The following is a 23564-nucleotide window of genomic DNA, read 5'->3' as shown; positions in this document are numbered from 1 at the left end:
AAAGTTTTGATACATATTTTCGAAGTCGTGGAAGCTCTACTCTGCGCTTTTTGCACTATAACGATGACACTTGGCGAATATAAAGGTTGTGAATCCCTTGCAAGATGTTTTAATCTTATGCTAAGGTCGGTTTCGAAATGACGAACTTGGCGCCGTTGACATTATCAGGACATCTTGACACATAGCAATATTTGCTGACGTCTCGTACCAATAATGCCATTATATTGGTCGTAAAGTATCAACGAATGTGCTACGTGCGTTTCTTTTAGCGACGCTCGCGTGTGGCAGCGGCTACGGTCGCAGGAAAGAAGCGAGCAAGTGTGCCACGCATTGTTGCTATTTTGAATGACTATTCTGGGCAGTGTCAAATTCCGCCACATTGTCAAATTCTCTAATTGCAGTATTTGGAGCCAGTCAGAAATGCCGCAGCAGCCCTCTCGACTAATCGGAACCGACAAGATGGCGGGATTGAATAGTGTACAGACCATTACCCCTGTAACCTTCTCAAATTCCACCGTATTGCTGAATTCATCATCTTGTGAGCTCTGATTGACCCGGTGGGCTGCTACCGGGCCCCTCAAATTGGCTCAATGTTGACACGTGTATGCTTGTTTATCCTATTTTCCTGGGACTGCATTTCACCCGCTAACACCCTAATGTTATCACAGTTCAGCACAAGACGCGCCGGCATCATTTGGAACTCGAATGTTATCGTCGATTCTCTCTGTTGTGTATGTTCTCGCCGAGCCTTGTGTAATCGGATTGTATGCGCGACACAAATTGTGCGTATTACTTTCTGGAAGGCAAGCGGGCACCAGCGATTAGGCTGGAACCTTCGACGAGTCATGTGTGAAAGCCGACTCGCTTGACCCGTAGATCAGATTTCCGGCGATCACCGACTGTGCCCGCTGCAACGTTGTACTTTTGAGGGTAACCTGTTTTCTGGGCACAGGTTCGCTCAGTAAGAAGTTGGGTTTGTAATTCACAGTTCTTGCTACTGTGTTTTTCAACGTCGCTGCAACGTGACAATATGCGCCGTCACAAAATTTAACAGTACGGCGGCCTATGACGATGTATATAAAGCTAAAATCTTTATGGTGCTCTGATGCTTGGTCGTATTCTTCCTTGGGTTTAGAGGGCTCGGATCTGAATTTAACGCAAAAACATGGCAAGTAGGAAATGTCATGCCGGCAGTCCCTTAAGCGACTCTTGAAAGCACTGACGTATGGATGAGGAGGATTGTTCGGTGACAGATCAAACGCGCCGGTGAACGTCGCCAATTGGGACCTGGTAGTTGGTTATGCACGACCCACTAATTGCACTTTCAACTTATGACTTTAGGCGAGATGCTGTGACAACAGAAGCAAAGGTGGTGAGTCGTCAAGGTACGTCCACTCTGTACGAATCCTGAGCCCTAAGTGTTAGGAATCTGCCACGAAACGTGTTAGCGCTTCAAAGAGGATTACCCAGCAGGACGTATTGGAGGACGTATTGGAGGTATGCGCGAAACGAAATTAAACTCACTACAATTAGGAGGTAAAATTATTGTTGCACAATTTCGTACTTCCTACGATGCGCGTAATGTGTCGCTCAAGAAGCAACCTCAATATCCTAACGCACTACTACCGACCCTACAATGGAGTGACTTACGACAAGCAGGCTGCAGTTACCTGCCTGGCACTACCGGAATAGACCGAGGTGCTGTGAATGGTTAGGGCTTACAATAGAATTAGATAAGCACGACAGGAACGCCACCACATTTATGTTTATGAAAATGCAGCAGAAGAGAAAAGAGAAGAACGTGCAACCGAGCTGTCAGGCATTGCAGAAAGGACATCTCCTTTATTGTCTGTTATTCAACAGAAAAAAAAGGGGGAAAGTCAGGACATTTGGTAAATTCGGGATGGTTTGCAACCCCACGCGTGGGGCGCAATCTTATCGCATTTGGACTTTAAACAGAACATCACGGCGACGGCGAAAATTCATCTGGACTGTTCCCATAATTGCTACTGCAATAAAAGTTGTGCGCAGTGCACAGTTAATGTAATTATTCCAACTACCAACAACGTAACATCCCGACCGCAACATTACGAAGCTGCTAGTCCCGGTGGAACATTCATGACAGATGACTTCGTTACACCCTGTGTGACGGCTCCACCGTCGTACCGCGCATTCCCTATAGACGAGCTACATGTGTGTAAGCAAAAAGCTTTAACGCAGGCAAACGCAGTAGACGACATTGTTAATGCGTTTATTTTTTTCTCGCTATTCGGCGCTTCATTGCTATGCAACTTTCGAAACCTTTTCAGAACTTTCAGTTTTTCTTGCTTAGAAAGTTCATGCGTGTAGAGATTGTCAATCTCTCTCTCTCTCTCTCTCTTGTTCTCGCTCTCTCTATTTTTTGTCTTCCTTTTTGTTCCTACAGAATGTGACGGTACTGTATAACGTCATGCTCTGTTTCTTGTCTATATAAGCACACACAAAAATAAGAAAGAAAGAAATTGGGGGGAAAAGGCTGCGATAGCTGATCGGAGATGGTCGTAACGTCGGCCTAACCTCAGAAGCATCGTATACGGATAGGAAAAAGTGATGCAAATAAAGAACTGCAGGAAATGGAAGCGAAATAAGACGCACGGGAAAGGAAAGAAAAAGGCCGTGAAAACGATGAACTAGCATGAAGGGCAGGGCGTCGATTAAGAGAGCCATTACATCGCTACATTTATATCCGGCCTTCAGTCTATTAGTCAGGCCGATTAATCATCACTGTGGATTTCCACGCGCATGATCGAATACACAACAAAGTTTACAACGTCTTGAATAAAATATACTAAATTGTTATTTGAAAGAAGCGACGACAGCATACGACGGCAGTCGATGTATGCCGAACAAATGATGGCAAACAGATGAACTTACTTTCCCAACTACGCTAAATGTTCTTCTTTAGAGAGTTGAAATTTGGGCTTGTCGGTAAAGTATACTGACTGAAACAGCACTCTGTCTATATGCCCCTCTCGTTTCTGCTTGTCCCAGTTAACGCGTTGTCTCAATCAGAGTTCTTTTTCAAACAGGGTATTGTCGACGTAGCTTCTGTTTCTCAGCTTCCTAGGGCTGTCAAACATTTTACTACATTGAATTACTACTTTCGATACTTCTCGAAATGTCAGTGATTTCTTAATCTGCATCTTGTGATTTTGGTGTGGACGCACTTCGCTAATTCAAATTTTTTTGTTAATTTTGAGTTCTGCAACAGTTCATGCAATCAATCATGTTTCACCCCACTGCGTTTTCGCAATGTGTGATGTGCCTTGTCTTCTGCGATTAGAACTTGTTTTCGTAAGTGAACATTCATAACAATGGTTACAATGTGATTGCCTTGGCCTTACGTAGGCAGGTTAGGTTGTAAATTTACATGCAAGCCGATATTACACCCTGTTGTACACCACCCGGGGCACAGACCTTTTCAAGCTACTCATCGATATGACTTTATTTTTGTCTGTGCTTGTGACATCGTGTAATGATGTTTAACACACCTAACTGAACTGAATTGGAAGAAACTGTCACTAAATACACACCACTAGCTGCCTATTCACAGGGATTAGTTCTACACCGCATACCGTTCGCGGGCTACAAGAGTAACCAAATAAATAAAAAAAGGTGGATCATGCGTAGAGAAATAAAAACGAAGGCGGTAGTCAGAACATCAACGAGGGACTCACAGCAAGGTACCTAGACTTACAAAGTACCTTGATTCCCTCAAATGCAAGCAAAACTTTAGATGCACGTGCTTGGCTAGTTGTGTTTAGTTTTGATGAAACGATTAACTGACTTTAAATATATTGATCCTGGTCAACGCAATGACTGACAACTCGCAAACATAATCGATAACACTAGTAGCAAGTGTTCTCAGTACAGCTGCTTCCGTTCACTCGTTTGCGCCGGACTCGTGTCCGGAACGGCCTTGTTGACTTGTGCTGGCGCTGTACACGTACAAGACTATGCCCAGCCGCCCAACGTTGCCAGCGTTCGCTCAGCTATTATGGATTGCACGCTGGATGCTTTACGAAGATTGCTTCTATAACAACGCGGCGTCATGGTGGCCGATCTATAGGAAGCTCTCCCGATAATCGACCCCCGGATGCTGTTTGGCGGCCGCAACGTATTCTCTTGCTGGACCCAATTGATTGCGGGTGCGATAGCGCGGTCTTGACGATAGAAACGCAAAGGCTGGATTGAGGCACGCTCGTTCGAGGACTCGGCGGAGCTGAAGATTAGCCGGGGGTTGTAGCCTTCGACGAGCGCGTAGAGATCGCGTCCCGTTGTTGCCTGATTTAAAAAAACTCGCCGCCCCTTCCACTCCGTGAAGATGGTCGAACAGCGAAGCTGTGTTTTAGTTACACCGAGTGTTGCACCCTGCAAGTCAGACTTCGCAAGCAATCTGTATTGTAATTTTTTTTTTGTTTCACCATTCTTTCAACTCATTTTCGCTTTCGCATGCTTCGCGTGGTGAGCATGCTTTAAGAGTGCTTTTTTTTTGTCTGCGGTTCTGTGAGTGGTTTTTCTTTCTTTTTTTTTGCGCGGGAGGTTTGTGTCGGTGTCTTGCCGTGCTTTTTTTTTTTTTTTCGCGTCGAAGTTGCTCCGCCCTTTTCTTGCACGCCAGTAATGAGAACAAGGTTTGGCGCGAAATGAAGACCATCAGATTGTTTTTTTTTCTTTATTTTGTGTGGACTGTTGTATTTGCTTGGTCTTGTGTTGTCTCTTCTATACCACCTGATCTTGAGTTGCCGTCTCTTGTGTCTGCACTGCTCGGTGTGCCTCCTTCGCTTGCAGTGCTTCATCTGGAGACGTTTATTCTTGCATTGCTTGCTCTCGAGTTGACGGCGAATGACGGCGTTTACGTTTCACACTCACAGCCTTGTGCTTCAAAATTAGACCTGCCCGTCACGTAAGACAGTCAAGGGCTCATACCCCCTTAAGCAATGGCTCATACCCCCTTAAGAAATGGCTCATACCCCTGTAAGCAATGGCTCATACCCCTATAAGCAATGGCTCATACCCCTAAGGCAGTGGCTCATACCCCCGGAAACGCGGCCTCGCCGTTACTACGACAGAAGAGAAGTGAACTTCTGCGCTGGAATGGCGAGCGGCAGCGGAGCCAGCTTGAAAGAAGCTATTAGAAGCTTTTTTTGCATTATGAATCCTTACCAACTAGCTCAGCTTTCTGTCGTTCTGGGGAAGAAGACGCCGACGCTCGAGCCATTCCTGATGATGATACTTTTAGCGAACTCCGACAACGACGGCGCAGGGTCCGCATAAACAGCTTCGCTGTAAAAACCGTTCGTTTCTCGTTCTACAACGTGACCGTATGTATAGTTCTCACGCTGCGGGTCATGCGTGTTGTGGTGTCACAGCTTTCCCGATGACTCACTAGCACTGTCGGGAGTTCCCCGCCGCGCCGGTCGGTGACTGAGTCAAGCGAGTCAGATCCGAATCGACCTGAGTCGTTCCCAGGCATTACGGAGGGCTCGCTCACTGCTTCGTGCATGCAGATTACCCTTTGACGAACCTTTTTCTTCCATTTTTCTCCCAAGTGTGTGCGGCTATGACCGTGGCGTCCAAACCGCGTCGGCTCGCTATACGGCACTTGTCAGCTATACGTTCCTGCGTCTTTCACAGTGCGCGATTGACGTACAACTGGCCACGAAAATCTACAGGACAGAGAATTGAAAAAATGTAATTCACGCAAATAATCGCGTGAGCCATAAATATTTGCGGAAGTACATCAGGAAATATTTCACTACGTAAGGTAACTCGTTATAGCTTAGTGCTACATATTTGCCGACAAACTTGGGCCAGGTTTTATAACAGTATAGCTGTCACCAGAAATGTGGCGGCTTTTTTTGTGTTTTTTTTTCTTTGTTTTTCTAAATGTTGTACTGCCGTCAGAAATTCAGCCCGGCAACGTCGAATAGTCACGTTCAGAAGGTGAATTAGCACAAGTATTGTCATATTGAGAATGTGCTAAAGGTGGGGATGTGCCAATAAAAGAAGTTTCGGACATAACTGAGGTCTAACGTTCGGACAAAAGAAGGAAGATTTAACCGAATACAGTATGTACCACTTAGTGGCGCCAGATTTAAAAAATAATAGTCTACTTAGCAGAGAGCACACTTCTTTCACACAAAATAGATTAGTTGAAGAGTTAATTGTACATCGAATAGCGGTTTGACGTTAACTAACTTACAAGATTTCACTAAATAAACCCTTAATCATTGGCTTCATGGCACATGTCTCCATGCGGAATCGAGGCTGAATATTAATGATGACCTTTCAATTCATCAAAAATCCTGCGTCTAGCATGCCCAGTGTTGAAAAGTGCGTCGCCAAAATCTGTGGCAAAACACGCATATCTTAGTTTTAACACTACAGTCGGCAAAAGCAAAAAAGGTAAAAAACGCGCCTTCTATTGTATCAACAATGCGCACACACATGCGTGTGCGCACAGCAAACGGTGTAGTTTCTCAACGGCAGACATGCCCGCGCCTGCAAACCTAGACGACATAAGCACGCACAACAAACGGCGTATGTTTCATATACCAACAAATGAATGCACACACGAACAGACGACATTGCCGCTGCCCCTGCGCTCGCTTTACGGGCTGCATGTTATGGCGCTGCCGTCGGTGCGGAAAGTTCCACCGCAGCTCGCATTCGGGCCCTGCCTGCACAGCAAGCCCTCGGCTGCAACGGCCGCGCCAGCGCCCAGTAAGCGAATCAGTGCGCGCTTCTTTTCGACTCTCTCGACTCACTTCTTTTTTCTTGCGGTCTCCGCGGCCTTCACGGCTCTCTTTCTCGACGAGCACGGGGCTCGCGCTCCCGGTCTCCGCCAGGGAGAGAGTGAAGCGCACCCCACGTCATCGCTAGAAGGGAAAGGGAGAGTCCCGGTCCGCGCACCATCAGCCGAGAGCGCGCGAGACCGTTACCCGCGTCCTCGGAGGCAGCCAGCAGCCGCCCTCTCGAGCTCCTATTCCGCGGGGCCCGGGCTTCGCTATTGATTCCCCCGGGGGGGAGGGGGTGTGACGTCAAACGGCGGCGGGTCGCGAGCCCTCCCCCCCCTTACCTACCCCCCTCCCTTTCCCGCTTCTGGGTCCCGCTTTGCCCCCGATCGAAGAAGGACAGCGCTACTCGCTCCTGCTGTGCCTTTAAGCATGTGGCGTCTCTCCGAAGCGCCCTTCCCTTCGTCCTGTGACCCTCGACAGAAGCGCCACCTGTCGGCCAGAGCAGCGGTGTTGAGTGGCGCCCACAGCCGAGAGTCTTCCGAACCCAAAATAACAACGCCACCAAAAAAAAGACACCTCCGGCGGAGTTCTCTTTCCGCCATTGCGACCCAAATGTGGTGGATGCAGCGCCGTCCTTGCATATTCAAGAAAAATAAACAATCTGAATCTGAATCCCGTTTCCAAGGTCTCTGACGGAGCCACCCTTTCCCGCCAGGCTGGGACGAAACCGCGGAGAAACGGAAAAAAAAAAACGGTGACAACGTCGGCTACTCGAATGAAAAACGATTGCCGTTTTTGCGACGCTCCGGAATGATGGGCTTGTTTACAGTCACAGTAAGAAAGATCGATGTGGGAGCCTTGAAACGTTAATTACTTTTTGGTAATTGCTTTCCGCTTTGTTTCTAATGATGTTATAACTTTTGCATTGGTGCTACTTGAACCTTGTGACCAATTTCCCAAACAGATCTTGTTTGGGAAATTGGTCGCAAGGTTCAAGTAGCACCAATGCAAAAGTTAGAGAATATTTAAATGTTGCAGAATTGAAACGAAAGTTGAATGAAGGTCGGTTAGAAAGGGGAAATATTGAAGAGTATATAGGCTGTTCAAGCGGGAAAATTAAATGAAACATATGAAATGCACTTTTCTGTGAGAAAAAAAAGACAGTATGCCTTCTAAAGTTAGCTACGCAACCGCATAAAATCGGAAACAAAATTCTGCAGGACCGAACAGACTTTCCCGTCAATGTGCCCAAGAGTCCAGGTCGCCCAAGGATGGCAACACAGGAACGGTTCGTTGCAGTTTGAGATGGCGAAGCAGTCCTTTGGAATTTCTTTGCAGTGCGCTAAGAGGATCATCGACGATGGAGTAAGAAAAGAAAAAGTCTGCGGTTTTTTTTTTCTTCAAAAAACAGAACAATATTGTGATGACACCGGAGCAGCCCTCTGTGAATAAAAAGTTAAATTAAAAATGGTGTCCGACAACGTAATAAGTGTTAAAAACAAGTGGCGCGTATATTTATTTATAACCTGATTGCGAATAGTTTCAGGAATATTATTCTCTATTGCTATTCGTACGCAGCCGTTTCCTTGGTTACATTTTTACCTAATAGTGCTCGCATTTGTGCGTTTGCTAGTATTGCCCTATTGGTGCATTTTTATTTTATTGCGTAGTAGTCCATAAAAGGTGTTTTATAAAGCGTGGAAAGGTTTCCTTGCTCCCTACTGCATGGTGTTTCCTGTGATGCCAGTATTTTTCGCTTTCACCTCATATTTTGCTGAACAGGGAACATACCCGGCTATCTGTATGGCACCAGCAGCTATTATTATAAACGATGCGCTGGTAACTTGTACAATAATTTTTGTATCTCATTTATTTGTCTCAGCTATGGATTGTACAATAAACCGGTCGCTTTTGCGTTGGCACTGTCATGGAGATGTTCCTAGGACGTCTTCATGACAGTACACTCAATATCAGCGCAGAGGACCTGTGTTACTCGATTCCACATGAACAGTTGTTAAAGAGTGTTCAGGCGTGTAGAGTGGTTGATAATGACAAGCTGCTTTTTCGCAATGCCTATGGTATTTCTGTTGAGTCCTTTCTCGAGCCGGTAATCCTTTATTTACGCTCCACGCTAGTAGCTTGGAAGGGCAGTGTTTCTGTACAGAGATCGGGAGTATGTATTGAGTCGCGGGTCGTACCAGGACTGAGCCATATTTTATTGCCTAATCTAGGCAGGGCAGTGGTGTAGCACGGAAGTACTCAGGCACGAAGGTGGTGTAGCACGGACGGTTACTTGATGCTCATTCAAGAAAGTGATTGCTCTCAGCAGATAGTCAACATATTGAAGCTTTTCGAGGAGCGAGCAATACGGTTGAAGTCCATGTGCGAAATGGCGAAAAAATTAGTATTAAATTTTTTGACCTACAGGTATACTACGAGCCTGATCATGTTTGCTAGAATAGCCAGTCCGGATAAAAAAAAGCCACTCCAACCACTCGAATTTGGTCAAGAATGGTATTGCTCTGTCTAGTCTAAGGAACGATTTGTTAAAGTCATGCCTTCACAAACTAGATGACAGGTTGTCAGGGCAAGTAGCCCGGCTCCAGTCAGTTTCCACAGGCTGTCATCTGCTTCGGGAAAGGAACCTGCTTGGTGGGTTAAAGAAGCAGAGTGTAGAAAGGGAACGCATGAAATTAGGGGGGGGGGGGGGGGAGGAGTCCAACGAAGTTAACCGTCGTCCCGTACGTCCACGGCCCGTCGCATAGGCTGAAGAGAGATTGATTCTCGCTACGACGTGAAAGTCATGTTCTCGGCGAAGAACAAGCTCGGTAGCATTTGTGCGGCTGCGCGAAGACACAGTGAACTCATTGGAAGGTTCGTAACAGCGCAACTCAAGACACGGACAAAAGGAAGGTAAAAATGACAACACAACGCCGTGTCTTGAGTTGCGCTATTATAAATCTTACAATGAATCCTAACCAACTGGCCCAACTTGCTGTTTTAATGCGGAACATAGTAGAAGACTGAGCATCTTCACTAGAGGTGTAAGCAATGGGTCTAGCTGTAGTGTTAACCACGCAAACAAATTCGTTTCTTGCTCAACTGCAGTAGTGTACTCCGTGTTTTTTCTCGCGTGGCCATACATACGTTGGCCAAGCCGGCAGTTGTCTCAGCACTAGGCTGAGGGAGCATTTGAATTCAACAAAAGAGACTGCGCACGCACACCTCGCCATGAGTACAAGAGACTGCAAGCGAGAAAATGAACATAGAAAGCGTAGAGAGGTCAGTCAGACGAATGGGGAATGTTAAACTTTCGTCCAACATCCTTACGAGAGGGGATGCGCGGCTCAGAAGATGCGCTTTACTCATATTGTGCGGCGCGCAAGAAATAAACACACACACAAAATAAACAAGCAAGTAAAAAAAGTTAAACGGACTAGATGTTTGCACACGCGCACAAAGCGAAGCCTTTCCAGCTCTCCCAGTGCTAAATTATCTCTATTTCAGCCGTTACTCACTCTGCCTTGTATTATGTATGCGCCATTTTGTGGCATAAGCTTTTGCACTGGGCATCGACGCTCACACACGAGGCCAACGACGCCAATTAACCGCAATTAGCAATTAGTCTACAGTTCAGAAACCATGCGACAAAAAGACTAAAGAAACAATGATGTTATTCAGCGGTGGGCAAAAAAGAAAGAAAAAAACACAGGGAGACGAAACATGGCACGAAGGTGGCGCAATAGCGGACGAAAGGCGTGCGGGGAATAAGTGGTTGATAAGGGCGTCACCGCTGTGTGTTGCGGCATGGGCACTTTGTGTGCACGATAAGCGGCATGAATGGATAACCGGCTACGTTAATTCGAGGCGGAGACGCGTTAGAGATAACTTCTTGTCTTGCTGTGTCGTCGAGGTGGAAAGAAAAAAAAATAACCTGCGTTCCATGAAGGCATAACAGTTTGTTGCGTGGCCACTTCGACAAAACAGCACGCGCACGAGCAATTCAAATTTTGAAAGCCTGTACCGGGACTTCCACTGTTGGGACGAACAGCGCATTAGTATTCAGTCCTGCATAACATCTAAATTTATTGTAATTTATAGCAAAAGAGTGGTTGGAGGACATGAAGCGATGACAAGATATCTATTAATAAGTGGTTAGTCTGCGGGCGTTCATGCCAAATTCAAGGGGGTCTGGTCTTTTGAATACTAATGAAGTCCTCCTACAAACGTGTAAACGCCCATTTTACAATGGACGGGTCCTGCCTGTTCTGCCTTTGCATAAACCAACTTCATTGTGCGGTTATATTAACATATGCAAAAAAGATAGAAAAAAAAAGAAAGAGGAAGAAATATGTAGCAGTGTATACTTAGAGCTTTCGATCGCCTCGCAATAAGCGGTACATGTTTTGAATAAAGTATTTCATTCGAATTCAAAGTAATGCGGGCTGCTCTTTAAATGTTTTCTTAATAAAGTGTTCATAGAAGGACATTTTGTTACCAGCCTTTGTAGAAGGTATAGTGTGACTGTGAGCGAAGCCGTGTAGGTGGGAACATGCAGCGACGTGGTTGGAAAGATTTATTCATCAAGGTTGACATTTTTGGCGAGTTGGTGCGTACCCATTATGAATTGGGGGTAACGCAACGGACAATGACAAAGAGAGACGACACCACAAGCGCTTACAGCAAGGTTGACATTTGCGTGAGCTTTGTACGCTCGTGGTTTCGTCTCTGTCCCCTGTCTGACAATTCATAAAGTTAATAACGCGTCTGGAATACAGGAAAACCAGCACGATAAGGAGAGAGGAAAAAAAAGAGGTTGGCGGATCCAACGCGCATTTTGCCATCTATGTGAAACTCAAGCTTTCGTGAAGCGATTTCAACTGGTAAATTCTGCAAAACTGTTCATCTTCTGCAAGTTGTTGTGCAGCATCTTGGAAAGATATCAACATTAGAATGAGAAAGAATTAACCCCCACCTCACCGTGCTATTCAAGTTATTCGCGCGATCGCTGGTTATTCTGTCTTAAGGTTCGGCACGCTTTTCATCACGCTCATCAGCAGGATCACCCCAGTTCACTATTGCGCCATCTCTAGGACTGGCTCATGCACCTTACCTAACCGGAGGCCGACCAAGCAGACGCGCCAAAAGCCCGGAAAAGAAGGCATAGAAAGTTCCGTTTTATAAAAGAACGTGTGTGTTCCTGAATGCGCATATTTGTTTCGGTGAGGTCGTTTATATGTATCTACCGTCTGTTGTTTTGCTGCGTGGTTTCGTAGAGAGCATAGCCGGCCAGCGGCACATCTGTGGGGATAGTACAGGTGGAGCTGCATGCAAGCTGATTCGTTATACGAGTTATATCTCCTGTGCGAGCAACTGCGCAAGACAGCAGCTTTCAATGACGTCTGGGTACGTTCGCCTAGAAAGCTTCGCTTGAATACACGCACATGCGGTAGCACGTATATGAGCAGGGAGAAAACAGGGACAGTTGCCAATAACTTCACGGTGAGGTCTGTCATAGGCGCTCCGTGGTGACGATACTCTAACGCGCATAGGACAGACACACTTCTCGCTTGTTTTACGTGTTTCTGGCGCATCCGAAATGACGCGATGTGGAGCAAAAGGCCAGCACGGATATCGTGCGCAGGAAGTGCCCTAGGGGCACCGGTTTTGTCTCACAGTAGTGCATAGCCAGCGTATAAGAACTGCGCTAAAAAAACACAAAACACCCGGAAGTGTAGAAGTGTGGTCCATTCGGTGTCGACATTGTCAAGGATAAAGCAGTGGACGGAGAGCAACGCGAATCAAAACAGCGCTCGTGTCGTTTCCTCTTGCTCTACGTCCTTCCCATCGCTCTATTTTTATCCTTGACAATGCATTCGGAGGCACAATAATGCGCAAAAGACAGAAATATATAAAGAAAACGCAAGGGAGCTGAGAAATCGCTAGAACGTTTTACTGTCGAATAAAGAAGCTAGAGCCCATGTGATCTGAAGACAACTTTGGGTCAAAGGTGGACGCTTGGAGTTTGATCCGTCGAACCAAGCATTAACACAACCGGTACGAATCGAAAGCGGAGTTCCCAGTGCAATAATTTCCTCGTGTCCTTTCTCCTAATATCTGTGGCGGGATGCGAAGCCACATGCCGTGAACACACAGAGCACAATACTAGTAAGGGTGTCTTTCGGCGGTCTCTGTTGTGGATGGAGAGTTCTAAGGAAAGTAAAGCAGAAGTAGTTGTTTTAGGTTATTCATGGAGGAAAGAAGCGGCGGGGAGGGGGGGGGGGGCATTCTGTAAGTGTCCACCTAGGAGACATGTCGATTTCGTCTACTGCGGAAGCGCAGAACTTCAGCAGCGGACGAAATGGACATGCCCACTATACTAGCTGACAACTTTCTGCCGCAATGAAGGAAAAGCTACGAGCGCGTGGTCGCTGCACAAGTGTGACGACGCCAAGTAGTTCGCCAGCGTTTGACAGTGCTTTTGATTGCTCGGAACAGACGCTGAATCGAGGCAGCTTCACATGCGATGGTTTCGCGTCTGCCGAGAAGCGGAAGGAAAAAGCCGCAAAATAAACAAACTTTTACATTCAGTGGTGTGTTTTATCCTATTTAACTGCTGCTAACAAAGTGTTTATATTTTCTCTTCCTCAGCTTAAACTAACGTGGATGAAAACACGGGACTCTTTTCAGAAGCGCACTGTGCACTTGTGCGTGCTTTGCCTCCGTAGCCTTCCCTTCATTGCCACAGAAAGTTGTCCGCGAGTATAGGTCGACGCTTACAGAATAACCCTCGCCCCCCCGGGGGGGGGGGGGGGGGGGGGGGCAGAGAAGGGTCTTCTGACAAAACAGGAACCAAGTATCCACCGGCACTAGGAGTAGGGCGAAGGGAAGGGAAAAATAGAGGAGCATAGAGGACGTAAGGCGCTCACACGGTCCAGCGGCAGTAGGAAGTGTTCGACAAGCCTATTACGCAAGCTTAGAGAACACCACGGCAGTTCGAAGTTGGTACCGTGTGTCGGCGTTCTTATGTCTGTCCTTGACTCTTTACGACTAAACTCAGTTGCCCGAAGACCTCACGCAGAGCAGATAAAGCCTTCCGCGCCGAGTTAGTTTGGGAGCGCTGGCACAGAACTTTCTGCTTTTTTTTATAATGGATACTTGTCCAGTCTGCGCACATCACTTGCCTCTCAGTACTAGAGCATGGAAAGACGCAGAGCAAAAGCTCGGAGGGGGGGGGGAGGGGGAGGCAACACTCAGACTCAGTGAGTACAACAGCTCCTTTACTTTGATCTCGCAAATTAACAAAAGTATTGAAATCATAGAAACTAACTAGAACATCAAAATAGAATAACTGTGATAATTGTTTAAAATAAGCAACGTTTAAGATAGTAATTACAACTTGATGCGATCATAACTTGACACATTTTGTGTTATTACACTGCGCCAAGTCAAAAAAGCAGTTACACCAGTAAGCGACAGCCAATATTCGGGAAATGCACCTGCTGTCGGAAAAAGCTCGCGCTGCGAACGCGTTTTCTTACTATCTCCAGATTTTCTGCCGGTAAAAGGCTGTTTTAGTTTAAATTTTGCTCTTCTTGCCGCCTCGACTTAGTTCCACCGCAATATAGGTTTGTGGCTTTTCTAAAACGTGGAAGATGTCTCCAAGAGTGCCAAAAAAAGAAATGTATTAGCTTCACGCGAAAACTTCAGCCATTTGAACTCGATTACTACATAAATAGCCGAAAACTGGACTATGAAAACACAGGAAGACGTTGAAGACATTTTATTCGGATTTAACTGAAACCAAAACGTACAAGGCTTATAAAATGCAGAGTGCCTTCTTTTCTTTATTAAAATAAGTATATAAGCATGTACGACATAACGTAAAAGGATTACTCTGCTTGATCAATGCCCATTTCATTCTTGAGTGCACAAACCCGCACGCACGGTTAAACGTCGTCTCAAATATACCGAATGTTGTCCGAGCCAGCAACAATCTCGCACCACTACTCAAAAGTACATATGTGCTAGTCGCTCAGCCCCGGACAGAGACATGATCATGCAGCCACCGACCTAGATTTTTCACCAGTGCGACCACCGCTAAATAATAAATTAAATCGTCGCATGTACTTCTGCATACAAGAGCTCGTTCTTTCACTGCATTATCAGTCAAATTAAGGGATTACCAGGCCATTGATATCCCACAATTAAGCCATGTTTGATGACACACTTCTCAAACAATCTTCGAGGTCATTTGCACTTTGTTTTCAAGACACTAGTTTCCAAACCAGTTTACTTAGTTTTCAGTCACAGTGCCATGTACGTTTACAAGAAAGTCGACAGGACAAGGCGCTTGTCCTGTCGTCTTTCTTGTGTCCGTTGTTTTGCGCTAAACAAAGCAATTATTGATTCGCATCAACTAGCTCGCCAACGCATATAGCCAAGTACGATAACTGTCATGTTATTTGACTTTATTAAAGTTGGCGCGCTTTATTCTTCTTTTCTTTTTTTTTTAATCTCAGCCTTCAGTGCAGCATAAGTGGTAATTCTTTATCGCAAACGTCTAGCTACTTGATGTCCTCTTGATAAATATAGGTACGCTGACAAATAAGGAACCGGAGTAAAAGTGACAGCCATGTATACGTTTCACCGAACCAGAATTTGATGTTGGCACGAGGTCAAGCTGCTACAATCAACAGTTGAGTCTTGGCCTAACGTAATCAAAAACATCAAAAAACGCTCACTCAATCCCGTGATAAAATTTTTTATCCAATCGCAATGTTTCTTTTTTATTTAATAAATTACCGAATGAAATGACAACACAGAAAATTAACAGAGTAGTTTCTTGCTCGCTGAATACGACCGTGACTCTATCATTTCTTGTGAACTTTAAGACCTACTTTTTAAGATTCATTTCCATGCCATGCTTATTTTTGTTTCTCCTCTTTTTTTCACACAATTTAAAAAAAGAGATTCCGTTCTTCTCCTCACCAAGTTTCCAGCTTCATTGGCATTACCACTACTACCTCGAGCACACCTTTATTTTCCGCAAACTGATTGGTAAAGCGTGCTTTGCCACATTATGAGTGTTAATGCGGAGAAGCTTACTCTCCAAGAAGAGCATAAAAGGAAGTTTTAGCTCGGGGTTTCCTGTCTAAATACATGGGAAAGGAGAAATCGTTTTTGTCGGCAACCGCTGCACCTAATTTGATGAGGTTTGTTACATTTAAAATAAAAAGTTAAATTCTAATGACGGTAAGTAGTGATTTGTTTATTACACCATTAATTTGTTTGATAAATATTGTTGAAATTGCAAATTGTAAGAAAAGAGATGTATCACGTTGGCAACTCTAACTCATCAATTAAAAATGATATCATAATTCTGTAACTAGCATCTAATAGCACATCTAAAGCGGACAAAATTGATGCATTATTCATGGCTCTCGAATTGACCACTAATATATCAGTAAGACTTTTGAAAAACCCGTTTAAACAACGTAACTAATTCACGCACGATATAAATTAGGTATAATATTTGTCCGCTTTGGATGCTATAAAGGATGAAGTTTACAGAACTGCAATATTGGGGGGGGGGGGGGGGGGGAGTTATTCTGCAACGGTCCAGCTAGTGCACGGACTGTCCATTTCAGCCGCTGTTGATTGGATGCAGCGTACGAGAGAGAAGGAGACGCGCGGCCCTAGCCATAAAACTGTTTACAGCGCAAACACATGCAACCACAAAGTAAGGGACAGGACACAAGCGCTGTGTCCTGTCCCTTACTTTGTGGTTGCATGTGTTTGCGCTGTAAACAGTTTTATGTCAAGTATGCACCAACTCGCCCAGAAAGAAGTTTTAATGAAGGCCCTAGCCAATCAGCACAACCGAAATGAACAGTCCACTAGGTTGGCTCTTACAGAATAGCCCCCCTGTTCTTGTTGCAGAGCTACAAATTTGTAAACGTTGTGCTTGTATTTTTTCAAACTCACTAATTTTTTTTTATTCACTCTAAAGAACTCAGGCTTGAAATCTAAACTTCGCTTCCAACAGTCCCTAGAATTTATCTTTCGCTCTCAAATGTAACAAACTTAATTAAAATCGGCCCAGTGGATATCTCAGAAAAGCGTTTCTGCGTTTTACATGCATTTGAATAGGCGGCATCGGAGTTTGACCCGAGCTGAAGCTTCCTCTTGAAGTGTAAACCCCCTGCAGGCGACCTTGCGTCAGATCGGCGACAATCGATGTGATGGAGATGGCTGCCGCTATCGTTCGCCGCCTACAAGTCTTAACTCATGCGAGCGGAGTCTCCCCGGCGTTGCCGGTATGAGGGCAGCAAATATGTGCCGAAACGGGCGCGACACGTGCTTTATTAACTTAAGTTGATTTGTTTTGCTGTAAAGAGTAGCGTAAAATATTTCTGAAGGTCCTGCAGCAGGTTACTATCCTCGCACGTATAAAAATTTAGTCGTTTGCTCGTTCGGTGCGACAATCGCTGGTACTTGACTAACGTATACATCCAGTTACGGCTTCGCGCTATTGGTTACGAGCTACGAATTCTAGATTTCCAGAACCGAGCGATCGAGCGACAAGACCGAGTGATCTGTTCAAGCGACGGCCCGTTTCGTCACTCTTAAACCGTCGCTCGTCGCCGTCGCGCTCAAGATCGCTCTCGTGGGGTTTGTGCTTCACGCACAGGTCAGACGTTCAATTTTTCGTTTCTCAGTTGTTTGCTCAACAACGTGAATATATATTTACACAAATCCAGTCTAGTTTCCACAATATAGGTCAGCAGAGTACCGTGGTGCGGTCCGTGAAGCCAAGAATTTAAACTAAGAAAACATTCCAGGGAGAACTTTCGGGAATATTGGATAAGAGCACTGGGGAACAGCGACGTAGCGAAACGAACGTTCACGCGTCCCTGGAGTGTCGTAACGAGCGCGCGCCGCGCAATGTTAACCAAACGAATGGTCCTTTAGACGAAACAAGCAACCCCTAGGAGGAACGTGGGCCTCTGGGAACACCTTCTGCGTCAAAACATTTGCACCGTTAATGTAAGGCGTCCCTGGATCGAAACAGTGAAACACTGTAAGATTTATTTGACCTGGCGCTTTACAGAGGCAGAAAGGGAACAACGACATCAGGAATCAGCGTGAAATACTAGGACACTAAGGGAGACGTATACAGACACACATGCGCAGAATCCTCGCTGCGTTTGCGTGTCCCTGAGCGACCCCCTCTGCGTCCTTGTATATTGAGCTGCTTCGCCATTCCCTGATGTCAAAGCAACTAGCCCACGCTTCCATCCCTGGGAAATGTCATTCGTTACTTGCGCATTCTCACCGGCACACAGTTGCCAGGCGACGGTTGCTCTATTTCCTAACTGTGGGGTGCGAACGAGGAGCTCACGCGGACGTGAGGAAAGTTGCTTGTAAATAGACAAAATGCCATCTTCGCGTTTGACGTGACTGGGGTGGCTACTTGACCTAGAGGAACTCGTAGCTAGACGAGTTGGCAATTTATCTTAGTAAGTTCCTTCAGGACGCACACACTCAAACACACAAACACCCCAAGAAAAAAAAATAGGACAGAGGGAGGGGGGGGGGGGGGTCCTTTCTTAGGGTGTGAGTGTGTGTGAGTGCGTATGTATATGTGAGTATGTTCCCTTCCGCTCTCTGAAGCAACTGACATGACCTGATGCCGAGCTAAGGTAATTCAGATAATATATACAACGTGCTCAGAGAACGTCTTCACAATCTCCATATCAAAGGCTTCTCCATACGTTTCCGATGTGTGCCCTCGCACATGGGTATCATAGGCAACGAGATGGCGGACAGCCTCGCCCATAGAGCGCTGTCTGGGAATCAAAAGGACAAGTGCCTCAAGAGGACAAGAGATTCTTCAGAGAAGCGGTGTTGTGCCACTGAAGTTCTTTGTGGAGCTCACCTCACAAGCCATGTGTGGCCAAGAGTCTCAAAAGAAATCAAGCATCTTTACTGCTCCGCATTCGCACGGGCTCTGTTCGTACCCCTGCGTGGATGTGTAAGACTGGCCTGGCGTTGTCTCCATTATGTTCAACGTGTGGTGTGTGCGGTGACATAGAACATTACCTCATGTGCTGTACTCTGTATAACGCGGAAAGAAGTGTGTTATTCAGGTCCCTCAAGAAGACAGGAGTTCCTCACAGTTCTCTTCAGGACATTGTTTTCCCGCGCGGGAACCAGTTGTGTAGAAAGGAGGTTTCTCGCCTTGTTTTCAATTACCTGCAGGACACGGATTTGGCGTCCACATGGTGAATTTAGAGTGACTATTTGTAATTGTGAGGTCTGTGACTGATTTATGTGATTTACTTATTTTAAGTGTCGCTACGATGGAGCGATTGCCGGCAGCAACTGCAAGGCTATTCCCACCTTTAGCCTACAACCACTCAACTCAACTCAACTCAACTCAACAACGTCTTCTGAAATTTTAAAGTAACGCTGTCAGTTGTACGAATGTTTCAACGCAGAAATATATCAGCAGTAGACAGGTGATATTCGCTTATGACGGGTATTAACAACTATGAACAGTACCAAGCTGCTGAAGCATAGTGTTCATTGAAGTCTAATGACCTCTGCGAGAAAAGAACTCTTTGACCAGCTAAGAACTTGCCACATGATGACAATTGCACTCTCTAGGGATCATTGAGCTTCCGGCATATTGTTGATTAAGACCTTGAATTGTACCGCGGCAAGGTTCAGGATACCGAGAAAATAAAGCGTCTTGCCAAGATGCAGTCACGGCCTTATATTTCAATGGCAACGCTTGTCCTTGCAATGCTTGTCTTAGCAAGGCTTGTCTCAATAGCAATAGCATGTATTCAACCGCATATTTTATAGAATTTTTAGGTACAAATCACCATAGGAGAAACCCAAGAAACAAATCATCCAAGGAGTGAAAAAATTTAGGCGTGTCGTTGAGATACAGGAAGACAGTGGTGTGAATAAGAGATCCAACAGGGGTAGTCGATATTCTAATTGACATTAAGAACGAAAAAATAGGGCTAAACATGTGTAATGCGTAGGGCGAATAACTGGTTTATAAGAGTTGCAGAATGGGTGCTGTTAAGCAGCTCATCTTTCTGCGAAATCGGCATATGACTGGGTAAATGTTTTCGCTGCAATATATCTCCAAGTTTGTTACCTCCAACCTGTCTCCTACTTCATCAATGCCGATTATCACCTTGAAGAGGCTTGATCGACCTCAAGAAGGAAGAACAAGATTTACTGTGCCAAGAGTAGGGAAGCGCTGTTGAGGACGGTAGTGTGATGAGGAGATGAAATTAAGAAACCTGCAGGCAGAAGATGGGCTCAGCTGGAGGAAGACAGGGGCAAATATAAAAGAGATCGCTAGGAGAGGCCTTCTTCTTGCATTGGGCATAAAAATAATGATGATGATGATGATGATGATGATGATGATGATGATGATGATGATGATGATGGTGAAAGGAGGTCTGCTTGAAATTACCATCTCACGCAGTCCTGCGTTCACACAGGTACTTTGGGTCTATTATCTATTATCTGCGTCTATTATACCCAAGAGTGACCATGTTGTTTTTCTGGTCTTGCCCTCGTATCGTTTCCTCCGACGTCGGAAACGTCGCTAATGCAAAAAGGCCACTGCCTCATATTTCTGTCGACGGCGATTGAGCTTCCAGGCCTCATGTGCCTCTTGTACCGTGAAACATGAGCTGTCATTTGGGTTTCCCCGGTGTCTTTTCGCTCAGGGCCGACAGTGACAAATTGCACGCTCTGTTCTCCAGAAAACTGTCTTTCTCGTTCACGCGACGAGCGGACGTCTTTCCTCTGTTCAGTATCACGACTGCCGAGGTCAGAACAAAGGCGCCGGATTAATCCTATTTCCCGCTGCGCTGACTAAAATGTGCACCGGGAAGCGAAGATTACGACTGAGCCTCATCCGCAGTGAACCAAACACTACAATCAAAATCAGCGCTACCGTGCTGAGGAAAAGAGTATGTCATTGACTGAATGTTTCAAATTAGCTATGACGTCACGTTTCCCTTTTACACGAACAGGCGTTATGTGGAACTTCGCCTGTTTTCATGGCGTCTGTAGCCGGTATAGTTATTATCCTGTCTCACCAGAACTAGTAAGAGGTCAGACAAATAGAAGACAGTGCAGTCAGATATTGACAGTCTAGCTTCTTCATGGGCTGGTAAAGGCTGCCTTCCGAAAAATGCGAGCGTCCTGCCACTGTCACCGTCAACGTTATGGTTGCTTTAGTACTTGCAATCATCGGTCACCGTCTGTAGCGGTCGTTGTTGAACCACTTACTGCTTTAGGTTACTCTTAAGGCTTAGCTAGACACTACACATTTCACAGCAAGCTTCCTCGAAAGATCACGCTTCTATAATGGCCTGGTAATCGGCCGCTGTCCGTGCAGACGTTACTCGAACACCATCCTCCTCATTTGTCGGCCAGACCAAATGGCGCCGCCCACGCTCGCTCCCGCATAAACCACGTCGAACATTTATCTATTGTTCTCTTCCCGTCGCTCCAGAGAAGACCATTCAAACAGACACTTTTCTGGTTAACATCCCTGCCTTCTCTCTTTCTTTCTCCTCTTCCTCACGCACGAAATTCCTTGAGCATTCTTAGCTTGCACCAGAATGCTGCATGATGTGTGGTACGAAGTTTTTCCGTATTACCGTACAGCTGCGGAGTCAATGAGACTTAAGCTAAGAGAGAGAGAGTGCGCCTCTGTGTATGCTTGTGATTTCACGTTTCATAAGGACTAGCACGTGGACAGGACTGCCGCCAGCTCGACCTCGCGGTCAGCGTGCACAAGTCAGCCTTGTAAAAGCCAGCTTCTCTTCCTCTCCGCATATGCCCTTAAGCTTCCGTTGGGAGGCCAACCCTTTCTTGCGAGCGGGAGACGCCCTCGCCGCGCAGAACCCAGTATAGGGCAACGACGCGCGGAGTCCTTGTCCCGGGCCCTTCATGTCGGGGACCGCAAGGAATCGAGGACACGAAACGCCACCGCAAGGACAGCTGGGCATGTTGAGGCCGGCTTGCGCGCGGACGGCTGGAACGATACACAGTCGCGCCGCCGCCCATCCCGCAAACTACGCTTCGCTCCAACTGCAGAGCACGTCGGGTGCTTTCACGAGGCGACCGCGCTCCCCCGTCGAGATAGAGGACGAGCTATACACGCGCTCGCGGGTTCCGTATCGAAGGCGGCGACGGCCGCCTCGAGCTGTCGTGTATCTCTCGCTCGAGATCACCTCCGCCCGCCTTGATGCGTGATTACAGCCACCACCACGGGCCGCTTCATTTCCGCCGCCTTATCTCTCGCCCGCGCTGGCACCGAAGAAGGGCGGCCCTGTATGTATATACGGTGCGGGTCCCATCGTTAGCGCCAAGCGCACGTCGGCGCCCGACCTTTAACGTCGGTGCCAGAATCGATCCAACGAGCGCTGCTTGTGTATCGGACGGCCCAGTTCGCGCGTATCTTAGCCCAAGCGCACGGAGTGTGTGTTTTTTTAATTTTTTTTTACAACCGTCATCTTCGTGAGTGCGGTTTCTTCCGATAAAAAAAACTGCGAGCGGGCGGGTCGGGTGTGCCTGGGCTCCCATCTCGATTCTGCACTGGATGACGTTTCTATCGCCAGAGTCGTAAATAACTGAACCGAATAAACCCGTGTTTCAGTTTTTTTTATGCGGCTCGCAGTCGTATATCGAAGCTCTCTGTGAAATGAAACGTCTTGCTGTTTGTTTGATAACGCGCCGAGTCATGGTTTTGCGCGCGCTGCGGGGTTCGTATGATGCACGGTCTAAAGTAACGGAAATGACCGCCTGAAACTTTAAAGCAAATCGACCTTCCATATATTTGTGTCCTGGCGTCGTAGGCGTGACTAGCGGTCCTCTTGTGTATACGATGAAAAATGATATGCTCGCATAGAGAAACACATTTAAGTTGGGTGTGCGTGTGCGTGTGTGCCTTCATAGCTGAAGGAACTATATTGAACTGTATGTATACGCGCGAGCCGTGGTAGCTTAGTGGCTACATTTGCCGTTACGCTGTTGATCTCCAGGTCGCGGGCTCGATTCCCTCCACATCAGCCGCATTTCAATGGGGGCAAAAATGCGAAAACGCTCGTGTGCTCAGATTTAGGCGCACGTTAGAGATCCCCAGCTGGTCAAAATTGATCCGGAGTTCATAATCATCCGTCCCTCATAATGATATCGCGATTTCTTGGCACGTAAAATTCCAGAATCTAATTTAATTTATATCTACTATTGTGTAGAGCTGTAAACCCTGCCTATAAGGCTTATCACCGGCACGGCATCTCCTGCTGCGGGCACGTCCAATTTAGATAAGGTGATAGCCGCACTCCTATTACGACCGACGTGTACGCCGCGTTTCGGGCACCCGCTTAAATCGCGGTATATAGCCAAATAGTACGCATATCTGTCGCGATTAAAGGACGCTTATCTTTTAGGTTATAGCACCATAGAAAAAAACACTCCGATGCCAGGCAACCCCGCGCCGAGAGTATAGGTCAAAAATATTTTCCACCCAATTGCAGGTCAGTGCTTCTATCGGAAGCACAGCTTCAGAAGTTGCGTATGTGCAGGCAGCACGCAAGCAAAGCATAGAAGTTCCTGTGGCGCCTTAACCGCTCCTACAGGCATCTTGCGTTGAAGCTGTCCAGATGTGACAGCAGCGCCATAGCAGCGCCTGAAGTAGCACACGGCTTAGCGAATGTTGCAAAACGGGAGGCATAGAATAAA

At 46.4% G+C, this 23564-nt stretch overlaps 1 protein-coding gene across 1 annotated transcript in view; it reads right to left on the bottom strand.

The window, feature by feature from the left end:
* The window catches only part of LOC135918748 (uncharacterized), a 55189-nt gene that overhangs the window by 7245 nt on the left and 24380 nt on the right, over nt 1–23564 (bottom strand). The window lies entirely within an intron of this gene.

Source organism: Dermacentor albipictus, chromosome 1 (assembly GCF_038994185.2).
Source record: "Dermacentor albipictus isolate Rhodes 1998 colony chromosome 1, USDA_Dalb.pri_finalv2, whole genome shotgun sequence".
NCBI lineage: Eukaryota > Metazoa > Arthropoda > Arachnida > Ixodida > Ixodidae > Dermacentor > Dermacentor albipictus.
This window is presented reverse-complemented; position numbering and strand designations above follow the sequence as displayed.